The sequence below is a fragment of the Diabrotica virgifera genome, chromosome 7, assembly GCF_917563875.1.
Source record: "Diabrotica virgifera virgifera chromosome 7, PGI_DIABVI_V3a".
In the NCBI taxonomy this organism is placed as follows: domain Eukaryota; kingdom Metazoa; phylum Arthropoda; class Insecta; order Coleoptera; family Chrysomelidae; genus Diabrotica; species Diabrotica virgifera.
The window spans coordinates 9,054,793-9,081,266 of record NC_065449.1 but is presented as its reverse complement, the minus strand read 5'-3'; the positions used below and the strand labels follow the sequence as shown (position 1 = coordinate 9,081,266).

Genomic DNA, 26,474 nt, shown 5'->3' with positions numbered 1-26,474 from the left:
ATTAACTAATGGTGCCACAATGATAATTTAATTGGAAAGTACACAAAAGTTTGGGGGGGGTTTAAGGGAACAAAACCCCCATAAAATTTTTATGGTGTGCACAAATTTCACTATAATTTTATTTTAAGATATTCCTGTCATAAGGATGCCACATATCCGTTTTCAATAAGAAACCACAAACAGTTTTCGATATATTGGAAAAAATCCATTTTTATTTTGTAACTTCAAAGGGCTGTAACTATTTTTATGTGAACATTTGTACTAAGGTAAGTTAGGTTCAGTCGAACTATTTTTGGTCGCAGAATATGTGATTTAATTTATGACCTGTATTTTTGTTACACCCTGTATATTGTATGATATTTTAAAAGAAAATAAATAGTACCACCAGTGTTACTACAAATGTCTAGTGAATTTAGTAAGTAATTTTGCCAATTTTGTAAAATTGACAAGAAAATAATTACTAAATAGTTAGTAATTTTGCCAATTTTCACAAAATTGGCCAAAAACAAAAAAAATATCTACTAAAAACACTAGCCAGTTGTGTCGTGAGTTTAGCGAACCGACTATAACTCTTGTTAAATTAAGGTTGAGTTTACACTTTTGACTTGCCTACAGATTTAAAAATATTTTTGTCATAATATACAGTATGTCCCTGTAAGTTGGAACCATAATATGGAAAACTTTTTTATTATTCATTTTACGAAAAATAGTTGTTCTACATAAAAGGTTCTGCAATATCTAGAATCTCTGATTCAACCATCAGATAGTAAATTTTTATGGGTATTACACAGGGTATGTCAAAAAAATATGAATGTCACTCAAGAGAAAAGTAGCTTTATTTTTACAATATTGAACATTGTTATTATGAACAGTTAATTGGAAATAGAACTATATTCTAATATGGAATTACATCCTTCTAATTGAAAAAGAAATTAAAAATTTTTCTCAACATATATAATCAACATTATTTTCTGTTATTTCAATTATGATAACTTTTGTTATTAATTTTACGAAAGAAAAGTTATAGAAAGTTCTGAACGATCTAAACCCTAAAATATAACCATCTTATAGCAAATATTACCGATTTTGTATGAGGTATATAAAAAAATTGTTTTTTATGACGACAAAGAAGTATAACTTCTTACGTGCGTACACAAGTACACACACTCTTTTTTTATCTAAGTAAACGCAATAAAAGTAAATAAACAATTTTTACAATTTATTGGTTATAGTAGGGAATTTACCTACCCATTATACAGGGTGTCCAGAAGCTCTCATAACAAACGAAAACCGGAGATTCCTCAGATCATTTTAAGAAAATTTAACTCAATTCACCTAGTTCAAAAATGCTTCCGTGGAAAGTTAGAGCTCTTTAAAGATGAGGTCTCGTAATTCATCATCGTCATAATTCAACCCGGATCTATCCAATGCTGGATATAGGTCTCCCTCAGTCTTCTCCATGCATTTCTGTCCTGTGCTGTCTGCATCAAGTTTCTGTCGATCCGTTTGATGTCATCAGACCATCTGGTTGGCGGACGACATCTACTTCGATATGCTTCGTCTAGAAGAAGCATATCGAAGTCTTGTAATTAGTTTCTTTAAAATAGCTGCAGAACGCTTTTATTTGGAAAAACGAAAACTGGTACACTTATTTATCTTCCAGAGGTCAATTGTCAAATGTCAATTATCAATTGTCAATTTTTAGTACCGGTCCTAGGGGTCCGTTTTGGGTACGGAAACGGATATTTTATCGAATAACTTTTCTGTCTAACTTTTAAGCATTTCTGACACTGGATTATTAAATTCTGGAATAGTTTTGTACTAAAAGGTACTTTTTCTTTAACTCAGAAGAATACGCAGTGTTCTAGAAAAATCGATTTGAAAAATTTTTCGTTTTTTGAGTTTAAAATAATTTAGAAAAATTCTATTTAGGTAAACGAAAACTGCTACGTTTATTTCTCTTCCAGAGATGAATCGATTTTATCAATTGTGAATTTCTAGTACTGGTCATAGGCATCCGTCTTGGGTAGATCAACGGATATTTTATCTCATAACTTATTGGTCTTTAAATTTTTAGACATTTTTGAGAATAGAGTATTAAATTATTAGGTATTCTAGTACTAAAAGTTACTCTTGATTTAAGTCGGCAAATACACCGTTTTTTTTTTTAAATTTTTTTAAAATTCTTTTCAAATTCAACAAACGAAAAATTTTAAAACAGATTTTTCCAGAAAACCGTGCATCCCATTGACTTAAAGCAGGAGTACCTTTTAGTACTAGAATACCTCACAATTTAATAATCTAGTGTCAAAAATACCTAAAAGGGAAAGACAAAAAAGATTCCTATGACCGGTACTAGAGATTCGCAATTGATGGAATCGATTTATCTCTGGAAGAAAAAAAGGCGGACCTGCTTTTGTAACTAACTAACGCAAGCAGAACTGACCTCCGAATCACCTAGTGCCCAGAGTTGCTGCTAAGGCACGTCATCTGTAGTTTCGTGGGATATCGGCAATAAATTAAAGAAAACAGATTATTCGAGGGTTTTTGGGATGGCCGAACACGAATATGACATTACAACCGACCCTCGGAGCACCTGGTGCCCAGGGTGACTGATCTCGAATTTAGAGAGTTTTTGGAGGTCGATTCTGATGGCGTATTCATGTTCAGCAACCACAAAACTCCTCGAGTAATCTACTTGCATCACTTTAGTGTCTGAAAGCCTCGAAATTTAAGAATATGGCGTGTATATTAGTCACCCCGAGCACTAGGTAAAGATCTGTTCTAATGTGACATTCTTGTTCAGAAACCCCAAAAACCAGCTGAGTAATCTGTCTGTATCAATTTACTGCCGAAATTAGTATATAAATATGGTATAGAAAATGCTTAACAAATAAAAAGGTACCATAAAATATCATTTTATTATAATACTAAAATACAGGGTGTCCCATTTAAGAAAACTCAGAAAATACTCATTCCGAGTTTCAACCAACCCCGTATACTACCTCGTATACTACTATTTTAAACTACCTCGTATAATATTTCAAAACACTATATTTTATTAAAGAGAACATCGAGTAGAATCCAAAAATGTAAAAATATACAGGGTATTCCACTTAAAAAAACATAAATTTGTGTCACCCTGTGAAAACGAGTGTACGGGAAAACCTGTATATTAGAAAATACTGTTAAATCATAGTCCTATCTGTGGCCCATGTTTTACCTAAATAACTTTTTTCGTATATCTTACGACAAACGAGTAATTGGACTTTGTCACACTAATGCCCCACCCTGTATACAAAATAACCATAAAACCATCCTGCCTCTTTGTAAATAGACTTATATTAAGATTCTTGAAACATGTGCAAAATGGCATGACTCAGAAAATCGTTGACTTTTTCACGAATTTTCTTACAAATCTAGGACTCCTGCCGTCTTACAAGAACCGTTTAACCTTCCTGCCGAGTACCGAAAAGGCATTGATTGTATTTGAGTATTATAACTTTTTAAAGGCAGGACTAAGAAAATCACGGAATCAGGGTGAAAATTTTCCGCAGAATTTTCCAAGGGACAAGTATACTTAAACATTAGGAGACGTCATGCCAATATTTTTTTTGATTACATATTTTGAAATAAATATGTTTAGTATATTTAGTTGGCAGGACCTAGGAAATCATGAAAATTTCATTATTTTCCTTACATGTTTTTATACATATATACTCCGTTACCCCGTTTGCAACCCTCCTGCCCAAAAAATTTTCTTCATAAAATCGATAGTATCCTGTCTATCTACGGATATGGCAGGACTTAGAAATTCATCGCAAAACCCTATTTTTATTTTTTGGGAAAATCTAATTTTTACAGGAAAATGTCACAGGAAATTTGTGGATGTTTCCACAGATTGTAAGTACATCGTCTACCCTTCCAGCATTGCAAAAGGCAGGACTTAGAAAATCGTGGCTGAACTTCTGTATAATATCTCCCGGTCTTACTAGGGCCAAACCAGACAGGCCACTCGGCAGCGCTACTCTGTGGATCCACAGAGTTGCTGTAACAGGCGATTTTTTAGAGCCGGCGACTAAGCTGCGAAGTGGATCGTTTGGAAGGATGCGGCGTTTAATGTAATGAGTGAGAAAAGAAAGTAAGCTTGTTCAAATGATTAAAAACTTGCCGGCTAATAATCTTTTAAAACAGTGTACTCGTCAAAGTCAGTGTTTGTAATGTCCATAGTTTTAAATATTTTATATAATTTCTACCCTTTTAAAAAAATGCCAATAAACTCCATAAATGGAATTAAGAAGAACCAGACAAAAGCAGCTATATCACAGAAATAAGCACATAAAAAATTAACCACTACACCTGATATTCTACAGCCGTAAAATAGTTAGATACAATTTTCAACACAAAAAACACACACAAATAGTAAGATTCCGATTACAACTGAGTGAACGAGGTCCTGATTTTAAAGGAGATGATGACATTAAATATATATATAAACATGGTAACTTGCAACCCTCTTTTAACTGATATCTTATCGTTTTGTTTTCTACAACAAACAATAAAACCTTTTTTGGCAGAGGATGGGACCCCACTATTTAACATAAATAAACAAACAGGATTGTGAGTATTTGTTTTGTTCAGTTCAATGATGGATTCAGACGAGGAAAGTCTTCTTTCTCGTCAGAATGTATAATAAAATGTAAATATAAATAGAGAAAATATTGCTTACCGGATTTATTCTTTTCGATAGGGCTACCTTCTTTAAAATCCAAATAATTCAAAGATCTCGTCGCACGCTATTCCTTTCAATGCTTTAGCTATACCCTCGGGTTCTTGTATCCCATATAGCCGGTCTGTTTTGGAATTCAATTAAAAATCTTTCGGAATCAAAATTCATTTTACGTGCTCACCGTGTAAAGTGTAAACTCTCGTCAATATTTGTGGCAGCTACAAAAGTGGTGCGTCTGAATAAGAATCAGGAATACTATTCCAAGCGCTGAAAATGGTCATGTCTTCCTTCTCCAGGTCATTCAAAGCAGATCACTTGTGTTGTGAACATTTTTTTCTTCTCCAATATTTCCAACTCAACACAAAGACGTTCGAATTTAGAGCGCCAATTCATTTCAAAAGGAGAAAATTTCAACTCGATTATCGTAGCGTTAATAGGATTTTTGAAAAATGCCAAGTTTGTAATTTTGATAATAGCTAATTTATCAGAATAAGATGTAGGTAATGTTTTTCCTACTAAACTTTTTTAAATGAAAATATGATTGCGCTTTTCGTGGATATTTGTGCCAGAGCCGCACCTAAGGTGCTAAAGAGCCACCTGCGGCTCCGGAGCCGCACTTTGCCGACCACTGAGTTAGGGTATAGATAGAGACTCATATGGGTTAAGTGCCAATATCAGCCTAAGTACTGTTACTTGTGCTTGTCTTAATTTTAATATCTATGTAATTTGAGCAATCGATCAATAACTTTTACGAACAACAACAGCTAATTTTGTTATTTTTTTTTAATTCTACTGATAGATTTATAATGTATATACAGGGTGTTTCATTAATAATTGTCCATATAGTAACTGGCGGAACCTTAGCCCAAAATACGAAGATTTAACCTAAAAGACTTAAATACAATGTGGTTCCTTACTGAGTTACAGGGTGTTTTATCTAAAGATTTTAAAATTATTTTTGCTCAGCATTTTAAAACTATTCGACATATCCTTTTCATACTTGGCAAAAAGTGTGGGTACTGTACATTCAACGAAATTATGATAAACAAACGTTTCTAGCTACTATCAGTGGCGTACGACAGGGGATGGTGAATGGTTGACCCTTGTCAAATTCTACGCCACTGCAGAAATTTCTATTTTAGTGTCATTTTTCGATTTACCAATATCTTCTACGTAAATAATATACTCTTCATTGGTAACGATTAAGTCAGTAGTTTTCGAGATATTTGAAGTTAAATATGAAACGGCACAGTTATTTTGATTAATTTATTTATATGATTCATATGATTAAAATTTAAAAATTATTTGTACCAAGTACTTTAAAAATATCTGGCGTATCCTTATCATACTTGGCAGAAAGTGTAGGTACTGTACACCCTACTAAATTAAGACAAATAAACGTTTCTAGCTCCTACCAGAGGCGTACGACAGGGGATAGTGGCTGGTTGACCCTTCCCAAATTCTACGCCACTGACGAAATTGCTATTTTAGTGTAATTTTTTGATTTTCCAATACTTTTTATGTAAATAATATTCTCTTCATTCGTAACGATAAAATGAATAGTTTTCGAGATATTAGAAATTAAAAATTAAGCGACACAATACATTAATCAAAATAACTGTGTCGTTTCATTTTTAACTTCAAAGATCTCGAAAACTAATGACTTTATCGTTACGAATGAAGAGTATATTATTTTCATAGAAAGTATTGGAAAATCCAAAAATTGAACTAAAATGGCAATTTCGCCAGTGGCGTAGAATTTGGAAAGGGTCAACCATTCACTTTACCCCGTCGTACGCCTCTGATAATAGCCAGAAACGTTTGTTCAACATAATTTAGTAGCTTGTACAGTACCTATACTTCCTGCCACGTATGAAAATGATACGTCGAGTAGTTTTAAAATGCTGAGCAAAAATAATTTTTAAATTTTTAGATAAAACACCCTGTAACTCAGTAAGGAACCACATTTTATTTAAGTGTTTTAGGTTAAATCTTCGTATTTTGTGCTAAGGTTTCTCCAGTTACTATATGGACAATTATTAATGAAACACCCTGTATGTAGAAACTAATTGAAACATAACATTGTGTACATGTATTTATAAATAAATATTTTGAATAAGATATATGTCCTTTGCGGCATGCAAGAGTTCACCAGTGTTAGTTATGCCTGTCCAGTTCTTTATATTTCGCAGCCACGATATTTGTTTATGACCCATTCTTCTCTTGCTCTGAATCTTTCCTTGGATAATTAGTTGAGATATGGCGTTTGTTTCCCCTCTCATGATATGACCCAGGTATCTAATTTTTCGTGCCCTGATCAAGTTGAGCAATTCTCTCTGTATTTGCTCTTCTTAAAAATAAATACCAAGTCTTTTGTAAAAGGTATATATTAAAATACCCTAAATAAGGGTCACAATACAAAACGTTTTCGGATTAAGGAATCCATCATCAGTGTTTAAAAGCCAAAATTTGCATGCCTGAGCCACCAAAATGTATAGGGTAAAAACCCTTTAAATGTAAATCATAAAGTTATTTTACATATTTATATAAAATTCATCGGATGTTATAGATAAACCTGGATGTTACCCAGGGCAACACAGGACTCTCCCCACGTGGTTGGAACTTTTTTTGGAGAAAACCTTACATATTGGATTTCAATGGCCAACTCAGTTGGCTTAAGTTGACTCAGTACTAAGTGTAAAATAACTTTATGATTAACATTTAAAGGGTTTTTACCCTATACATTTTGGTGGCTCAGGCATGCAAATTTTGGCTTTTAAACACTGATGATGGATTCCTTAATCCGAAAACGTTTTGTATTGTGACCCTTATTTAGGGTATTTTAATATATACCTTTTACAAAAAACTTAATATTTTTGTGCCAGCTACAGGAAGTTTATTTTCCTCGTGGATTTTGCTCTTCTTAACTTTCTCGTTTCTCACCCATGGCATGGGGAACATTCTTCGAAAGGTCCACATTTCGAAAGCCTCCAGCTTATTAATGGAAGATATTTTCAACGTCCATGTCTCCATGCCGTATAACAATATGGCCCGTAATAGCACTTAACCATTCTTTAACGGAGATTGAAGGAAATTTAGTGACCTCAAAATTGATGAAATTAATCTGCGGAGACCTAAGCAACAGTTATAAAGAAAAAAATAATTCCAACCAGCAATAGGAAACAACAGTCTCCAATTTACTTTTATTTTTTATCAAAAATTTTCATTACCTGATGCTGAACTATTTGAATTTGCTCTATTTTCCATTGAAACAATTTTCTTCGAGATGAGGCATTTATCATCGCTTTCTTTTTTCAAACCGTTCAAAGCTTTTAGCTTTAAGCTCAACTGAAACACACCTCAACAATCAACTAAATATTGTAATTTCTTAGAGAAGAGAAGAGCTTTGCGTAATCACTACGAAATGAAAAATTAGAAAAAATCAGGTTCAATTTCAGGATTTGCATGAGCGCCGAAGGCTAAGCGAAAGGCAGTCGAAAAGTAAAAGAAAATAATTAGATTTTTTTCAAGTGCTGCTTTTTTATTACGAGAGTAATTGTAATTTATACTGCAATGAGAGGTAAGTAGTCTTGGGGGATATACAGTTTGTCTTAATTGTAAACATCTCGATTAATCTGAATCATCTTCCAATTTAACATTAGTTAAATCTTCTGCAAGGTAATAGTGACACTGTGAGCCAATACCATAAGTTACTTGTGCTGGACATCGGAGTAAAAAAATGAAATTAAACCAAATTATCGGAGAGAACCACAAAAAATCAAATGGTCTAAAAAATGAGAAATAGGATTTATTCGGGGCCAATAGAATGTGTTGGAAGATGAAAGGAAATCCTTTTACAATTTGGAGGAATATGGCCAGTATTATTAAAAATACTGCTATTGAAAAAACTTGAAAAAATGTAAGAATAAAAAGACCTGGTGATGGTTAACTGATGTTCGAGAAAAAACAAAGAGAAGAAAAAATAATATATAAAAAATGAGAAATAGGATTTATTCGGGGCCAATGTGTTGGAAGATGAAAGGAAATCCTTTTACAATTTGGAGAAATATGGCCAGTATTATTATAAATACTGCTATTGAAAAAACTTGAAAAAATGTAAGAATAAAAAGACCTGGTGATGGTTAACTGATGTTCGAGAAAAAACAAAGAGAAGAAAAAATAATATATAAAAAATGAGAAATAGGATTTATTCGGGGCCAATGTGTTGGAAGATGAAAGGAAATCCTTTTACAATTTGGAGAAATATGGCCAGTATTATTATAAATACTGCTATTGAAAAAACTTGAAAAAATGTAAGAATAAAAAGACCTGGTGATGGTTAACTGATGTTCGAGAAAAAAAAAAGAGAAGAAAAAATAATATATAAAAAATGAGAAATAGGATTTATTCGGGGCCAATGTGTTGGAAGATGAAAGGAAATCCTTTTACAATTTGGAGAAATATGGCCAGTATTATTATAAATACTGCTATTGAAAAAACTTGAAAAAATGTAAGAATAAAAAGACCTGGTGATGGTTAACTGATGTTCGAGAAAAAAAAAAGAGAAGAAAAAATAATATATAAAAAATGAGAAATAGGATTTATTCGGGGCCAATGTGTTGGAAGATGAAAGGAAATCCTTTTACAATTTGGAGAAATATGGCCAGTATTATTATAAATACTGCTATTGAAAAAACTTGAAAAAATGTAAGAATAAAAAGACCTGGTGATGGTTAACTGATGTTCGAGAAAAAAAAAAGAGAAGAAAAAATAATATATAAAAAATGAGAAATAGGATTTATTCGGGTCCAATAGAATGTGTTGGAAGATGAAAGGAAATCCTTTTACAATTTGGAGAAATATGGCCAGTATTATTATAAATACTGCTATTGAAAAAACTTGAAAAAATGTAAGAATAAAAAGACCTGGTGATGGTTAACTGATGTTCGAGAAAAAAAAAAGAGAAGAAAAAATAATATATAAAAAATGAGAAATAGGATTTATTCGGGGCCAATGTGTTGGAAGATGAAAGGAAATCCTTTTACAATTTGGAGAAATATGGCCAGTATTATTATAAATACTGCTATTGAAAAAACTTGAAAAAATGTAAGAATAAAAAGACCTGGTGATGGTTAACTGATGTTCGAGAAAAAAAAAAAAGAGAAGAAAAAATAATATATAAAAAATGAGAAATAGGATTTATTCGGGGCCAATGTGTTGGAAGATGAAAGGAAATCCTTTTACAATTTGGAGAAATATGGCCAGTATTATTATAAATACTGCTATTGAAAAAACTTGAAAAAATGTAAGAATAAAAAGACCTGGTGATGGTTAACTGATGTTCGAGAAAAAAAAAAGAGAAGAAAAAATAATATATAAAAAATGAGAAATAGGATTTATTCGGGGCCAATGTGTTGGAAGATGAAAGGAAATCCTTTTACAATTTGGAGAAATATGGCCAGTATTATTATAAATACTGCTATTGAAAAAACTTGAAAAAATGTAAGAATAAAAAGACCTGGTGATGGTTAACTGATGTTCGAGAAAAAAAAAAGAGAAGAAAAAATAATATATAAAAAATGAGAAATAGGATTTATTCGGGGCCAATGTGTTGGAAGATGAAAGGAAATCCTTTTACAATTTGGAGAAATATGGCCAGTATTATTATAAATACTGCTATTGAAAAAACTTGAAAAAATGTAAGAATAAAAAGACCTGGTGATGGTTAACTGATGTTCGAGAAAAAAAAAAGAGAAGAAAAAATAATATATAAAAAATGAGAAATAGGATTTATTCGGGTCCAATAGAATGTGTTGGAAGATGAAAGGAAATCCTTTTACAATTTGGAGAAATATGGCCAGTATTATTATAAATACTGCTATTGAAAAAACTTGAAAAAATGTAAGAATAAAAAGACCTGGTGATGGTTAACTGATGTTCGAGAAAAAAAAAAGAGAAGAAAAAATAATATATAAAAAATGAGAAATAGGATTTATTCGGGGCCAATGTGTTGGAAGATGAAAGGAAATCCTTTTACAATTTGGAGAAATATGGCCAGTATTATTATAAATACTGCTATTGAAAAAACTTGAAAAAATGTAAGAATAAAAAGACCTGGTGATGGTTAACTGATGTTCGAGAAAAAAAAAAAGAGAAGAAAAAATAATATATAAAAAATGAGAAATAGGATTTATTCGGGGCCAATGTGTTGGAAGATGAAAGGAAATCCTTTTACAATTTGGAGAAATATGGCCAGTATTATTATAAATACTGCTATTGAAAAAACTTGAAAAAATGTAAGAATAAAAAGACCTGGTGATGGTTAACTGATGTTCGAGAAAAAAAAAAGAGAAGAAAAAATAATATATAAAAAATGAGAAATAGGATTTATTCGGGTCCAATAGAATGTGTTGGAAGATGAAAGGAAATCCTTTTACAATTTGGAGAAATATGGCCAGTATTATTATAAATACTGCTATTGAAAAAACTTGAAAAAATGTAAGAATAAAAAGACCTGGTGATGGTTAACTGATGTTCGAGAAAAAAAAAAGAGAAGAAAAAATAATATATAAAAAATGAGAAATAGGATTTATTCGGGGCCAATGTGTTGGAAGATGAAAGGAAATCCTTTTACAATTTGGAGAAATATGGCCAGTATTATTATAAATACTGCTATTGAAAAAACTTGAAAAAATGTAAGAATAAAAAGACCTGGTGATGGTTAACTGATGTTCGAGAAAAAAAAAAAAGAGAAGAAAAAATAATATATAAAAAATGAGAAATAGGATTTATTCGGGGCCAATGTGTTGGAAGATGAAAGGAAATCCTTTTACAATTTGGAGAAATATGGCCAGTATTATTATAAATACTGCTATTGAAAAAACTTGAAAAAATGTAAGAATAAAAAGACCTGGTGATGGTTAACTGATGTTCGAGAAAAAAAAAAGAGAAGAAAAAATAATATATAAAAAATGAGAAATAGGATTTATTCGGGGCCAATGTGTTGGAAGATGAAAGGAAATCCTTTTACAATTTGGAGAAATATGGCCAGTATTATTATAAATACTGCTATTGAAAAAACTTGAAAAAATGTAAGAATAAAAAGACCTGGTGATGGTTAACTGATGTTCGAGAAAAAAAAAAGAGAAGAAAAAATAATATATAAAAAATGAGAAATAGGATTTATTCGGGGCCAATGTGTTGGAAGATGAAAGGAAATCCTTTTACAATTTGGAGAAATATGGCCAGTATTATTATAAATACTGCTATTGAAAAAACTTGAAAAAATGTAAGAATAAAAAGACCTGGTGATGGTTAACTGATGTTCGAGAAAAAAAAAGAGAAGAAAAAATAATATATACGGGCCATTCCATTTCAAATCACTCAATTTTGGAGCAAAAAAAATTTTGGACCTCCGATTTGTCTGAAAATTGGTATATAGCTTCTACGGGACGTAAAAATAAAATATTTAAGGTCAAAAAATATTCTTCTTTTTTTCTCAAAATGTTATTTTATGCGATTTTACAGTGATTTGGTGTTTATTTATACTTGCATTTTCTATCGTAAAGTATCAATGGAAAACATAATATTTTAATAGAAGGGACTCAAAAATGTCATTATATGGCATTATAACAAGTTACTTTGATTCAAAACAAGCTTTTGATCAAATTTTATAGTGCAGAAAACGTTAAAATACCGTTTGTTACATTTTTCTCCATTCCCAAAATACATCATAATCGATTTGGCTGAAAATTTGCCCACAGATAGACAAAACATAGGACTTTAAGTGGTGAGAAGGATTTGAATTATATTACAATATCAAAAAAGTTACATGCAATATTATAGTCAAAAATATAGGCGTCTACTGTAAGTACAATTAACTCGAAAATATCGACCTCACGACAAAAATTGTTAAAAAGAAATTGTAATATGTAAATACGATTTATTTGAAACAATTTCAGTTCCTACCATTTTTGTCGAAAATTTAAAAATGGCGGAGATATTGAGCAAAACAGGTTCTCATTTAAAATCAAGATGGCTGCTAACGTAACGGAGGAATTCATTCGTGATTTTAAATTTAGGCTACTATTGACTCTCCTAAAGATCAGAAAAATAAAATTTTGGGCAGCTCGGCATTCAAGGTCAAATGCTATCCCGACTGGACTAATATATACTTTTGAGTCTGATATTACTGCATGTAACTTTTTTGGTATTGTAATATAATTGAAATCCTTCTAACCACTTAAAGTCCTATCTTTTGGCTATCTGTGGGCAAATTTTCAGCCAAATCGATGATAACGTATTTTGGGAATGGAGGAAAATGCAAAAAAACGGTATTTTAACGTTTTTTACACTATAAAATTTGATCAAAAACTTGTTTTGATTCAAAATAACTTGTTATAATGCCATATAATGACATTTTTGAGTCCTTTCTATTAAAATATTATGTTTTTCATCGATACTTTACGACAGAAAATGCAAATTTGTTTAAATAAACACCAAATCACTGTAAAATCGCATAAAATAACATTTTGAGAAAAAAAGAAGAAGAAAATTTTTTGACCTTAAATATCTTATGTCCACTTTACATCAACAATAAATTGAACAAGAAATTGACAAAGTTATTCAAGGCCAAATTTAACGTGTACAAAATGTATGGTTTGTAAAAGAAAATTAAGGAATTTGATGAAATAGAACAATTGGATATGTTTTATTTTGTCAAATTTCTTTTTCTTTTTATTCACGGCAAAATTGGGTGTTTTGTATAAGTCAAATTTGACCTTGAATAACTTTGTCAATTTCTTGTTCAATTTATTGTTGATGGTGGACTTTATTTTTACGTCCCGCAGAAGCTATATACCAATTTTCAGACAAATCGGAGATCCAAAATTTTTTGCCTGAGTGATTTGACATGTAATGTACCATACAGTGGCAAAAATGGGTTAAACACAAATTTTCAAAATTATACGGTCATAAAAAAATCAAAAATATTAAGGGGATATGCGAAAACTTTCGTTTGCAATGCTATCCAAATGCAATCATTTTTTTCGAATCCTGAGAAACTATCACCTAAGTATTTTTGAAAAATTTAAACGCAGAATGAAAGATTACGTTACTACCGAGGGCCGAAAGTCTCTGAAATCTTCTATAATGTTTATTTTAATAAAATACAGGGGTGAGAAAAGAGAACATTTAGTGTGATTTTTAATTTCAAATATTTTATTCAAAAGTAACTTTTTATTTATTCTAAGGGACTTTCGGCCCTCGGTAATAATATAATATTTCATTCTGAGTTTAGATTTTTCAAAAATATTATTAGTTTTTTCCGGATTCGAAAAAAATGAATGCATGTAAATAGCAGAGGAGCCGAAAGTCTGCGCCTATCCTCTTAAAAGCCCAAGTAGAATGCAAATCAATATTATGAACTAGATGCCAGGAAAGGTGAAACAAAGAGATATAAAATATAAAATAGAAAATCATAGAACAAAGAAAGAAAAATATATTTTTAAATTTAAACCCAGTTGAGCTAACGAAAAGTAACTGCAATGGCCACCAAAATAAAAAATAAATAAGATGTTGAAGAACTTCAAAAAATAAAGACAGGTTAAGCAATAATTGGACCATACGATATTCCAGGGGAGGTCTGGACAGTTGTAGAAGAGACAGGAACAAGTTCAGTCTTTCTGTGAATTCGATTCTTGTTTTTTCTTGTTTTAGAGCTAAGAGCTTCTACATTCTATCTAATTCTTCTATTTATCTTCCGGTTTTTGTTTCAGGCTAAATTTATCTTTATTTTGGCCCTGATTAGCATATGGTCTGATCCCACATCTGCTCCTCGTAGGCGTTAACATCTTGTAGCCAACTTTTCCATTTTGACTGGATCAGTATATGATTGATTTTATGATTAATTATTTATATGGGAAATAAGCCACAATTAAAATGAAAAAAATAATTTTATTAACGTTTCGACGCCCAAATCGGGTGCCGTTGTCAAAATACAAAATATTACTAAATAAACAAAAATGTTGTTGCTAAGCAAAAAAATTCTTCTAATAATTTATTTAATCTGACTCATTTATATTGGCAATTTAGACATATATTATACATTTTAAAGTAGAAGACTTTAAAATGATATTGCCAATATTTATGATTGATTTTATCTTTGTATCTTCCTCTTAAGGACCTTTCTTTTTTGTGATTCAGTTTAAACAAACAGGTTTTGTTAGCTAGTTTTATTGCCTCTTCTATCTTTATTACCTCCACCTCCATCTCTTTGTTTCTCCTTTCCTTTTTTATCTGTCCACGCTCTTTCCTTGAAGCACGACAAATTAGCTAAACATAATAATATACATAAACTTGACAAAATTCGTGCTACATAATTTTTTTTAGCACCTCGGTAGCTCAAGTCATCAAGAGAATTAAGCTGTGGGTTCTTACAACAATATTTAAGCCAAAGAAAAGAAATTATTAATTTTTTTGGGCGCCATTAATAGATCAGAATCTAATGCTATATATCTATATAAAAATCACAAAAATGTTACGTAAAATGGTATCCCTTTGAATAGTAATGGTACTTACCCTTGGTGTCTGTGGTCGTCTGCATTTCCTAATACAACAAGGAACATAGATGGATTGTGCGAACAGAAAAAGACGACATAAGTTTAAAACATAGTTATCATTTATTCAGATAGAAAATTGTTAAAAAAAACTGAGTTGGTTAGAAAAGTAAAAAAAAATAAGTCTCTCGCGTTTCATTTTAAAAGTTCGAAAAAAGAAAAAAGGAACGAAACAGTTTATTGCAAAATACCTGGTGATGATCTGTTGTTGATGAGCTGCTGGAATCTTGTTAGCTCGCAAGAGCTGTGGTGGATGCGGCGAACTCACTTTCACTTTACAATTTTAGATTTAAAGCACTGTTACATAATTGTTATTATATTATACGAAAAATAAAAATTCCATAGTTTTTTCTTTTATGAAAAGAAAATAACTGCGTTCATGATTATTAGTTATACTTCTCACTGACTTGATAATAAAACATACTTTATTTAGACCATTGTCTTTAAAAAAAAAACGGAACCGCGTTCCACGAAGATTTAATTAAGTTCGGTCTGCACGAGACATATTAAACGGAAATCTTATCCGCAAAAGTTGAATTAAGTTCTGTTTGCACGAAACATATTACACGCCGTACTAGGAAAAACTATTCCTTTATTGTACCGGACACAACACAGAGAATATACAGGTATGGTATTTAAGACAACATATCGTACTTGCGATTTTCACGACAGAATCTTTAAGATCCCATTTTGCCTATTTAGGCACAGACAAGAAAAAATGCATGTCTTCACTGCATCGCCGCTAGAACTTAATTAAATTCTTCTTGTCCTAATCTCGGACAAGATGTCTCTCTTCTCTAAATTCACCTCCCTTTTTCACAGCTATCACCTAATTTGACCGATAGTCATCATTCCGAACATTTTCCTACCAATCACATAGTTGGAAAATAATACTTAGACCATCCTTATTATGGTCATACGTTTCTTTTTCGGCCAATCACCATCGCTGTCCTTTTTGTAACCATTTAAGGATTTCCACGAAAGTTACTGCGTTGCAATTCTGTGGAGTTCTTAGATTTCTATCATTCAAACACTTAGCAATATTTCCTATTCTTATTTTTATGAGACATATCCTGTTTCAAAGTAAATAACTCCTAGGAAGTCTGTCTCCGAGCCCTAAAATCTCTTTGTAGTTTTACTGACTGCAATAGCTTAATTACCCACTTAGGCGTCTAGCATTTCTTAGAATATTAATCATTCCGCTTTCACGGGTGATCTATGAGAAACGCCTCGGGTGCTATTTTACGTCGAATTTTCTATCGATACGACAGAGTCGGACTTTGCGATATTTAGGCTGTGGTTTTTCAGCATGTTTCATCCTATATTCTTTTCTCCGTGACCACTGTTGTTAATTTTTGTGTTTCTCTCGTTGCTTGCTGTATCATATTTATCAGCTTATCTAGCTTGCTCTCTTAGCAATGTCTTTTGACTGGGATCCTTGCTGTTTTTTTTTATTTCGGTTTTTCTAAGTATTGCGTATAGTTTTCCATAAATTAAAACACAAAAAAACTGTCAAATATACACTGCATCGCCAAAGGTGCATTCAAGCAACTACATAGCTTGTACCAGCCTGACTCTTCAATTTCACCTGACTCTCTCAAGATCTAAAATGAGAATGACTGACAATAGCGAAATCACAGAAACACAGTAGCCATCTCTATGGAAGCATCTGGCTGTACAAACAAACAATTCTGAAGCATTAGCGACATCTATTTAAACAAAGAGAAATCTGAATAACTGAAGCACTATAGATTTCTTACGCCGGAAAGCAAAATTCTGGTAACAACCTGAAATCCGAGCCTTTTATAATTTGTAAGGCAAACGGAGCGATAAATGATAGACATGAGGGAATATACAATATGCATTCCACACCCATCTATTTATCTAGGTAAAGATCCAACGAGTTTTTGCTTTGTAGTACTTAAAATGTCGGTAAACTAAGGTAATGAGAGGCAGCTTAAGATTTAATTTGTTTCAGAGTCCACCACCATCCGATCCGTTGACGTAGGTAAGTTTGCTCCTATTGGAGTCCTCGGGTGAGGAATAAATAAACGAGTATGAAATATATATTGTAGATTCCCCCATATCTATCATTTATCGCTCCGTTTGCCTTGCAAATTATAAAAGGCTCGGATTTCAGGTTGTTACCAGAATTCTGCTTTCCGGCATAAGGACGCGTCCATAGTGGACGCTGGTTTCCCAGCCAGACAGCCAGTTAGTGTAGCTAAAACCTTCGTATTTAAATGGGCCTGGCCGACTCGCACACTGACTCGGCTCTGGCTGTCTGACTCGGAAACCAGCGTGAACTATGGACGAGCCCTAAGAGATCTATTACAGTGCTTCTGTTCTTCAGATTTCTCTTTGTTTAATTCGAAATGTGTTAAATAGGAACTTATGAGATTTGCAAAGAACACGATTTAAGAGAAGGACACGATTTACCCAAGGCAATTTGGGCTGTATCAATAAACATTTAGAGTATGCCTTCTCGTTTGAAAATTTTAAGTGTTTTCTTTTAAATGTTTATAAGAGGCAAATTAAGGATGGAAAAAAATGCCCCAAGAGAAACTCAAAAAAGAATTAATTATGAAAAGATCCTCGTATATAAACTCATAAAACCGCAATCGAACGATTTTTAGAGTTCACCTACATCTATGCTCACTGAATGGCCGTAAAATGCAAACTTTCCCAAAGTGCTCCACATACGCTTACAAGACAAACTCCAACCGTTTGTCTAAGCAAAACGCTCTAGCGGTCGGTCCTCTGGACCGCGCATAACTAAAACCTCAAGCAAATTCGTTAGTCAGGTTGTCAATAAATTTGAATGAACGTCCACGTTCGAGTCGAAATTTGTGCACTAGACGGTGAAGTTCGAATTTCCATAGAGGAGAAGGAATATGACGAAAAGTCGTTTGCAAATATTAGTATGGGACTAAATATAAATCTTCAAAAGACCAAATATATGTGCTGCACTAGTTCAAGCAACCCGACACCTACAAGAATAATAATTGACGACCTGGAACTGGACACCTTCATATACCTAGGCTCATTGCTAATTAAAGACAACAATGTCAGTGAAGAAATTAAAGGAGGAATAGTGCTCACTAATAAGTGTTACTATGGTTTAAGAAGACAGATGGCCTCAAAACTACCTAGAAAAATTAAATTGACTGTCTATAAAACACTAAAAAGAACAGTGCTAACATATGGTTCAGAAACTTGGTCGCTTAAACAGAATATTCCGGTAGGTGTGAGTTGACGGAATTAATTAAAAATAATAAAAATAAGTGTAACGACGAACAGTAATATATTTATTTATTTTGGGTGAACAAGCGGTGTGTTTGCTTATATCTCGAACATATAGAGTGTGGCGATCTGGGGCATCGTAACCTATTAGTGTTTCCTTGAAAGAAACATTAATCTTACACAATCTGTTTAAGGGATAACCTTTCGTTTCTCGAAATCAACGGCATATGGTCTGTATATCACATGTGGATTTTAAATGACCAATGCCGTTTCGTTTTGAGAAAAGTTATCAAAAATTAAGAAAATAAAATTAGCAAAAATAGTAATTAAAGCGTACCACTATAAGAATAGCCATGAACTGCTCAAACGTTTCGAGCGAAAAATCCTAAGATACTCTTTGGAGAGGTAAAAGAACAAGGTTGTGGCGCAGGCGTTACAACTTTAAGTTGTATAAAAGTGTTGGAGAACCTGAGGTAAAATTCATTAAGGTAGCACGCCTTAAATGGATAGGGCATGTAATCAGGAGAGAGGAAGATGCCATAGTCAGAAAAGTTTTTGACCGAAAAGGGCCGATAGGACAACGAACAAGAGGAAGACCGAGACTTAGGTACCAAGAAAACCTAGAGAATGATTTAAAATCTATTGCAATTAGAGCATGAAGAAGAGCTACCAGAGACAGGGGCGAATGGAGGATTGTTCGGAAGGCTTTGGTTCATAAAGGGATGTTACGCCACTGACAATAAAGTAGATGGACGCGATTTACTCAATGCAATTTAGGCTGTGTAAATAAACATTATTTAGAGTATGCCTTCTAGTTTGAAAATTTTAAGTGGTCTCTTTTGAATATGCGTAAAACGCAAATTAAAATCTAATACAGGATGGAAAAACCAGAGACATATGGAAAATATTACAAGAAAAACTCAAAAATCAAGTAATTATGGAAAGATCCTCGTATATAAACTCATAAAACCGCAATCGAACGATTTTAAGAGTTCACCTACATAGCTCGCTGAATGGCCGTAAAATGCAAACTTTCCCAAAGTGCTCCACATACGCTTACAAGACAAACTCCAACCGTTTGTCTAAGCAAAACGCTCTGGCGGTCCTCTGGACCGCGCATAACTAAAACCTCAAGCAAATTCGTTAGTCAGGTTGTCAATAAATTTGAATGAACGTCCACGTTCGAGTCGAAATTTGTGCACTAGACGGTGAAGTTCGAATTTCCATAGAGGAGAAGGAATATGATGAAAAGTCGTTTCCAAATATTTACCAAGAGTCTGTTACGGCCAAATGGTCACTAGTTTTGACCGCTGAAACGCAAATTCTGATAAATTTCGTTGGCTGTTCTCCAAATAAAATACCGTACCTAGCTTTTGAGCACAAACTCGGTACAGAGGCGGGTTTGCGATGTAGAAAATAGAGTTTTTTTTTCTAACTTCCTTTGTAGATTAATGTACTGTTACAACATTGCAACTACAAAGCGTTTTCTACTCCAAACTTTATACTTATAATATATAGTTGTATCAGTAATAAAGAAACTTGTTCTGTGTTTCACTTAATGTACAGAGTGTAACAAATAAAGTAGATGATTAAGTCTTTTTTTTAAGATACAAGTATGATTCAATTACTTTCACAGTGGGATACTAAAGAACAAAAGGGAAAAGAGCTCAGCAGAGAGTAGCTCCACTGATAGCTACTCACTGATAAAACCAGTGTTTTGAGACCAGATTTCAGTTATTGTAAAACAGTTTACAATTTTTATATGATCCCAGAGTTACAGTGTTTATTTATGTTTATAAAAATGTTCTAAATACTTACGATACTTATCATAGAGCGTACCAATTGAAGAAAACCTTACCTGAAAAAAAAACAAGCTGTATTAGATATTGGCGCTAAAGCATGGACAAAACAAATTCATAAAACTAAATAATATAAGAATTTACATAAAGAGATAGAATTTAGATTCGACCGTTACTTGATGGAAGTTCATTTTTTCTAAGAATGAAACACTGAAAACTTTTGTTTTCTACGGGGTAGCAGCTACTACCCCGCATCAAAGAGATAACTATCTCGCAGCAGACCAGGAACAAACAAAAGTGATCAGTTGAAGTTGTCGATAGATCATCTCAGAGTGATTGCAAGCCGGATATATAGGTGGAGACGAACATCAGCGGCGGAACTATAGATGAGAGCGCCATTTATGCTCTTCTTAAGCAATTGTGATGCGATTTTCTAATATGATTTTTCTAATTAGATGGGGTTTTAAGTACGACATAGAAATAATTTCCATGTAATACTTATTTCATATTTATAAAGAGTCGCGTAAGTGCAACAATATCACCAATGACAAATGGGGAGGCTTTCTACTGAACGTTTTGCCCTGAGTAATGGGACATCTTCTGTTGTACTTTATGTGGTTAAGCCACCTAATTTTAGGGGCTAAAGGACATTACCTGACAGGCACTCGACTACCAAACAAACGGAAGAAGAAGAAGAAGACCAAATAATAGCTAAAAGAACTGGCAAGTTCTGAGCATAAAAAAGAACTGCAGCAAGAGATCATGAAACTATTGTCTTCAGATGGTGAGAATTAATGACCTAAACATGCCCCTGAATTCAAGCCAATTTGAATACACCCCATTAAATTTGGGTAAATTAATTGTTGGTAAACGTACATTATTTAAAGCTAACTCCGTATTTGCAGCCTCAACATTAAACTTTGATTAACTTGTGCTTACTTAAAAATTCTTCTATAAAGGAGACCTGATCTTAAATTTCATCATCGAATTTGTTTCGTACTTCAAATTCATTCTCTAGCAATTCCTCGTCAACCATAGATTCAAATTCCCTTTTTATTTCATTCAAAGAATTAAGTCTTTAATATATTTCAATCAAGTCTGTACTAATAACAATTTTTTTCACACCTAATATACCTAACCCTTCGAGGAATTTTCCAAGAAATAACAAAGTAAATGTTTTCTTTGCACTTCTAATAGTAGTTGACAAATTTTTAAAAATGGTCTCTTTATCATTCCATCTGTGGAGTGTATAGAAGCAACTCGAGCTACTCCATCGTTACCAAGATGAAGATTCTCCACACGTTCCAGATACTCCTTGCTTCAACGCTGCCATATATGCTGCGTGACTTCAAGTAGGTGCTGGTACATAGACAGATGGTTTACTGGAGTAGCAGTTACACCTGGTTCACTTAAAGATGTTGCAGGTCTGCCAATAAAGAAGTGGGATGTGAATTTCTTTCATAATGAGCGAAGGCAGTAGGTAGAGAGAGAAAGAGAGAGGAAGAGAGGGAGACAGAAAGAAAGAAAGAGAGAGAGAGAGAGAGAGAGAGAGAGAGAGAGAGAGAGAGAGAGAGAGATCAGGGGAAAGAACAACGACGTTCTGAGGGCATCATCATGACATATTTTTATATTATTGACAAGAACGATATTAAACATTATCAGAACGATCATATAACTTTAACCTAATTTCCAAAAGATGAATAGGTAGTATCGATTTGTACTTGTCTTAAACCTGAAATCTCGTTCATTAATTTGTACATTTTCCAGGAAACAACATCACTTTAATTAAAATATCTCCGCCCGCGAAACCGTCTATCTTTTCCGAATTTCGTCGAAATTAAATAAGAAAGTTGTGATATGAAACGCCCCACATATTTCGTCAAGTCGTTGAAAATTTAGCTCATCCGAGTCGAAAGTTTGAATAACTCTTATGCTTCTTCCAGAAAATGTTATTTCGGAACGAAATAGCCAAGTTCGTAATGTAGAATCTGCTCTAGAGTTGGGAACGAAATAAACAAGTTAGTAATAGTACAGTAGTGTATGAAGGTAAAAATAAAAAAACTATTAAGGTGCGTACAGACATGCACAAAACTTCGTATCGTAACACCGTCGCATTTTAAGGCTGGACCGCATTGCGAACAGCGTAACACCGTATACAGGGTGAGGCAGATAACTGGCCTATTAGAAATATCTCGAGAACTAAAGGCAACAGAATCATGAAAATTGGAATAAGGGGGTTCTGAAGGATGATCTATTAAATGAAAATATTTTCATCTCTTTGCAACTTCCGGTTATACCGGAAGTTGCTTATAACTTCGTTTTTTTAAATGGGACACCCTGTATATTTTTACATTTTTGGATTCTCTTCGCGGTCTTCTTTCTTAAAATATAAGGTTTTGTAATATTATACAGGGTATTTTAAAGGATAATTACGTTTTTTTATTAATTTCGTAGCAACATTCACACCCTGTAGAATTGTAGTAGTTTGACATCTAAAACTCTACTTACGTTCAAATGATTTTTAATATACTCTACTATTGTTAAGAATCATTAGTATAGCTAAATTTTTAATTTTGTATACAGGGTTGGTCGAAACTCGGAATGAGTATTTTCTGAGTTTTCTTAAATGGAACACCCTGTATTTTAGTATTGTAATGAAATGATATTATATGGTACTTTTTTATTTCTTAAGCATTCCCTATACCTAACTGCTTTAATTTGTGCTTAATTGTTAATCGCACCAACAATCTTAACTAAGAAGGTATTTCGATAGCTAAACCATTATTGGTAATTTTAAGAACCAGTCTGGATTAATATGTATTTATTTCGGAAAAATTATTTGAGTATTTTCACGGCCAACCTAATAAAATTTTACGTATTTTTTGTTGCAATTAATGTTTAGCTTGAATCACCAATAACTCACAAATTAAAGCAGTTAGGTATAGGGAATGCTTAAGAAATAAAAAAGTACTATAAAATACCATTTCACTACAATACAAAAATACAGGGTGTTCCATTTAAGAAAACTCAGAAAATACTCATTCCGAGTTTCGACCAACCCTGTATACTAAAATTAAAAATTTAGCTATACTAATGATTCTTAACAATAGTAGAGTATATTAAAAATCATTTGAACGTAAGTAGAGTTTTAGATGTCAAACTACTAGAATTCTACAGGGTGTGAATGTTGCTACGAAATTAATAAAAAAAAACGTAATTATCTTTTAAAATACCCTGTATAATATTACAAAACCTTATATTTTAAGAAAGAAGACATCGAAGAGAATCCAAAAATGTAAAAATATACATGGTGTCCCATTTAAAAAAACGAAGTTATAAGCAACTTCCGGTATAACCGGAAGTTGCAAAGAGATGAAAATATTTTCATTTAATAGATCATCCTTCAAAACCCCTTTATTTCAATTTTCATGATTCTGTTGCCTTTAGTTCTCGAGATATTTCTAATAGGCCAGTTATCTGCCTCACCCTATATAACACAGTCATAGTAACAGTTACCAAAATAAAGAAATTTCATGAGATACAAAACATCTTCTTGCAGTACCGTCTAATATCGGAGGTTGGCTACCATCACAGCAATCTTAACTTTGTTGGCTGCAGCTCTGAACAACTGTATTGAACTGCACCCGTACCACTCCCGTAAATTTCGCTACCGGAAAATCCTCTTACGTCCCATATTTGTCTTTCCCGAGATTTTTCCTTGGATTATGAGTCTTAGCAGGGAATACTTTTCTCCTCTCATTATGTGGCCTAGATATTCCAGTTTTCTCGTTTGTATGGTTTTTATGGCCTAGATATTCCAGTTTTCTCGTTTGTATGGTTTTTATGACTTCGCATTCCTTCCCCATCTTCAGCAAAACATATTGATTTGTTTCTCTGTCCATGGTATTTTTCACATTCACCTGTAGCACCACATCTCAAATGTCTCAATGTTTTTAATGTTTATCTTTTTCAGTGTCCAAGCTTCCATGCCCTACAGTAGAACGGAGAAAACATAGCACCTTCAACATTCTCGTTCTTAAGTTTAGGTTTATATCCCTTAATTTTTCTTGTCTGGTCATTAGTATCAGTGAACCAAACCCCTAAATATTTGTAGGACGTATCTCTTTCAACTTGCTTATTATTAATAGTTAAATTCACATTGGTGTATGTGTATAGCTTCTTTGTTACAATCATAAATTTAGTCTGTTTGATGTTCAGTTTTAGACCATACTTTTGGTATGAGTGTTTATGTTTTCCAGCAAATACTGTAAATTCGAAATACTAGGCTTGTTCCTATTGAAACGTATCTTTGCTCCAGAAAAAATTTATCGGTAAACATATATGTACTAAATAATTACTACTATATTTAAGGCACATATTTTATTGTTCCACCAACCGATATATACGGAGGTGAAACCATTCAGTCCATCCATCAATGGCGTTACAAATCTTCGTGAATCTTTGCCGCGTTTAATATTGCCTTTCATGTTTGTCGGTCCTGTACCACTAATTCCCACTGTATCACACCAATTTTCTCCAGATCTTCTTTGACTGCATCTTTCCACCTGTTTCTAGGCCGTCCTACAGACCTTCTTCCATCTGGCCTTTCCCAGAACACATTGTTTATAAGGCGATTGTCGTTACTGCGTATCACATGCCCTGCCCATGTCATTCGAAGGAGTTTACGTTCCCACAACAGCAATTTATTTACTTCTCTTTTTGTTACCGTCCATGTTTCGCTTCCATACGCAACTACTGGTCGTATTATGGTCTTATATATCTGGATTTTTGCACCTCGTGAAAGAAGTTTTGACTTCATTAGATGTTACATTGCAAAGAAAGATCTGTTTCCTACCATTATTCGCGTTTCAACTTGCTCTATTTTGTTGTCATTTGGGATTGCTGCTCATAGATATTTAAATTCTTTAACCACTTCTAAGTTATGATCGTTTATAGTAATGTTTTGCCTTATTCGCCGTTGTTCTCGTTTTGAGACGACCATATATTTTGTTTTGTCTTCATTTATTTTTAGTCCGATCTTTAATGCAGCTTCTTCAAAGCTCGAGAAAATATCTTTAATTTCGAATGTTGATCGTGCCACTGGATCTACGTTATCGGCAAAAGCGAGTATGATTTTTGCTCCCCGAGCAGTTATGCCTGGTTTGATTTTTGGATAAATTTTTCGCATAACATATTCTAAGGCCAGGTTAAACAACAATGGGGACAACGGATCTCCCTGTCTCAGTTCAGAATTTACGCAGAAAGCATTTGATATTTTTCCCCTATTCTAACTTGTGCAAAGGAGTTACTTACATACATTTGTGTTACCGCAGTTAGTTTCTTGGGTACGCCGAGCTCGATCATTGCCTTCCATAAAGTTGCACGTTTAATTGAATCATAAGCCTGTTTGAAGTCTATAAAGATCTGATGAACGTCCTGATTATACTCCCAATACTTTTAATACTTTTCAAGCATTTGTCTTGTAAATATTTGATCAATGGTCGATCTTCCACGCCTGAAACCACACTGGTAGTCACTAACTATTTCTTCGACGTATGGTAGTAATCTTTTTAATAATACCGAAGCCAATATTTTATACGTAGTGTTGATCAGTGAAATTCCTCTGTAGTTCATGCATTCAGTGATTGTACAGTCAAACCATTCAGTGACTGTACTATAATATAGAATTCGCTCTCGAGTTGTAGCTATTCACCCGTTTTGTTGTTATCAGATTAGTTTTCCAACTTTAGTAAATATTGTGAGAGGTATTGGGCTAGTTTCAGTTGTTCTCCGTAATTAAGGGTATTGTGTTTATGGTGGAATTTATCATAGTTATGTTTTAATATTGAGGAACTGAAATACGCGGCTGTAAACTAATGATTTTCAAAGTTTAGTGGAGCGAATTGTTTTCGTATTGTATCCGCTTCTAAATTAACGTTTAGGCTTCCATTTTCCATTCAAATTCGACGTTTATTTCAAATAAATCGTTTACATTGAATCGAAACCAATCATTTGGAAAACGAAACATCTATTAGCTTTTATGAATCTGATTTTATAAGGAAACGAGCTTTGATATTTTGAGAGAAA

At 33.0% G+C, this 26,474-nt stretch overlaps 1 protein-coding gene across 1 annotated transcript in view; it reads right to left on the bottom strand.

The window, feature by feature from the left end:
* The window catches only part of LOC114339845 (putative uncharacterized protein DDB_G0282133), a 537,905-nt gene that overhangs the window by 222,444 nt on the left and 288,987 nt on the right, over positions 1–26,474 (bottom strand). The gene's annotated exons all lie outside the window — the stretch shown is intronic.